We start from the raw sequence: 2176 nt of genomic DNA, 5'->3' as shown, positions 1-2176 counted from the left end.
AAGAGTAGCACAGTTTAAAAATAAACGGAAGCAAAGCTTCACTAAAAAGCCAATTAAAAGTCGCACCAAAAAGATCTATAGCTACTCACTATAAAAGAGTCATTTAAATAAGCATGCAAAGACTTACTATTTGAGCTAATTAACACAAATTAATTAAGCATGCAAATAACTAATAGAGACAATTAGCAAACCAAAAGATAATCAATTAGTTTAGTTATGGAAGAGGGTGAAAGATGAATAAATATACACTAGAACATTCGGCGCGCGATGCGCACCCTACAGTTTTAACAATCAAATGCTAGTTGATAAAAAGCGATAATCAAATTATATGCATTTTAATATGAAAGCATTATATCTAGGAGGAAGCACATCATCAACATATTAATATAGGTGTCTATTCGGCATTTGAATCATAAATATTACAGCACATCCGAGCACCAAGCTATCTTAGCCATCAGGTGTCTATCCAGCATCTAAATATGAATATTACGAGACATCCGAGCACCAGGCTCCCCTATGCACTACGTGTTTGTCCGGCATCTCAATCATGGACATCACCAGCAGTGACTTGAAGAAAAGAAATTATTTACATTTGTCTAGCACGTCTCCATAAATTAATTTGATAACGTACGCTACATTAGTTTGCCATCAAACTTTATGACTATCGAAATACCTTGGGCAACAGATTAGAAGTATGATCCGAATGTAGGTTCATAATGCTCAAGACAAAAGAACAAAAAACTAAACAGTTTGCAACCATAAGGTTCTCAAAAGACAACCAATCATCATAGTGGCAAGTATTTTCTCAAAAATATTACTTACTAAATATGGATAGAGAAGGTGGCTATTACAGTGATCTCCATTTGAGCATCCATCAATACTAACAATGGAAAATATCTTTCGGAAGCACATTTCAGAGAACACCTGAATTGACAAAGCATCTAAAGTTCTACCAGTAATGAAAAGAATCCTTTGATTCCTTGTCCTTAGGATTAGGAAATACACTCCTTAGCATCCAAGTCTTCGAGCTGCAACCATTAGAATGATACATTAAGGATCTCTAAGAAAAGAGCACAAGCAAGATTTTATTTAGCAGAGGTGGAAATAAATGAACTAATGAGGCACACACTGTGGTAGTAACACCTATGCTTAAACACAGGTGAGTAACTGATACTAACTGACAATATCAGACCTGAAGCACCGATAGAAACCAGACTGGAAGAGAAAATTAGGAAGACAATACCAACAATAAATAATCACAACCAGTGCCCATTAGGCAGAGAGACGTGATTTGATGAAGAACAAACGACATGGGCAAAAGCACTGTACATCTCAAGTTCAATCAAATATCTAGTTAGCACATCACCTCATAAAAGGTATTTGTCTAAAATTGGGACCATCCTATCTCCACTCGATAATTTGTATGGTTCATCTAACTCAACCTGCTTGCTGTGCTGCAAGCAAAAATTCAAGTTTCCTGTAGCTTGTTACCAGCAAGAAGCAACCACGCTGATCAAATAGCCCAAACATGAGGGTGCAGCCTCAGGATAATTCTTCACATATATCATGTGGGTGCTCTTTTGTCCTTAATATCTTACTAAGGTGTTTACGGGACTATGCACATCAGATTAAGCAAGGAGATTATTATTAGTATTACCTCATGGTGGCAGTTAAACAGTTAACATTGGCCAAGCGGTTAACAGCTACCAGAATTCTGCTTAAATATTTTTCATTGAAAAAAATTGCTTCAAATTAGTCAAATGGTTTCACTTTGCCTTAACTACAAAACTGTACCCTACATTGCAATTCTACTTGAGTGAAAAATATTAAGCAGAATAACATATACATTGCAATTCTAAATATTAAGCAGAATAACATATATATAAGACTCCGCCGGGCCAATGGCCGAGGGGAATCGATCGCCGCCCCGCCGGGGTGCCGGAGCCACTACCACCAAAAGCCGGCGACCGCGGCAAAAGAGGATGGAAGGAGGGGACACCAGTCACCAGGCCGGGACACCGGACAGTACTAGGATGAATGGGAGGGAATACGAGGCCGCCGGCACTGTTGCCTCCCAGGTTTTGGCTTTGCAGCGGGTCCGGCGGCCAGGTAGGCAAAGCCATGCACGCACACGACAACGATGGCTTTATCACTAGTGCCTTTCGCTCTCAATCGT

At 39.2% G+C, this 2176-nt stretch overlaps 1 long non-coding RNA gene across 1 annotated transcript; it reads right to left on the bottom strand.

Moving 5' to 3' along the window:
- Nucleotides 1–338: 338 nt before the first annotated feature.
- On the bottom strand, nt 339–1864 carry LOC120639515. The gene is made up of 2 exons (XR_005661464.1): nt 1130–1864; nt 339–1028 (listed from the first exon to the last, which is right to left on the bottom strand). It is a non-coding gene; the product is annotated as an uncharacterized LOC120639515 (long non-coding RNA).
- Nucleotides 1865–2176: the final 312 nt, after the last annotated feature.

Source organism: Panicum virgatum, chromosome 7K (assembly GCF_016808335.1).
Source record: "Panicum virgatum strain AP13 chromosome 7K, P.virgatum_v5, whole genome shotgun sequence".
In the NCBI taxonomy this organism is placed as follows: Eukaryota; Viridiplantae; Streptophyta; class Magnoliopsida; order Poales; family Poaceae; genus Panicum; species Panicum virgatum.
Note: the sequence above shows the minus strand (reverse complement) of the source record. Positions and strands in the feature narration are given on the sequence as shown.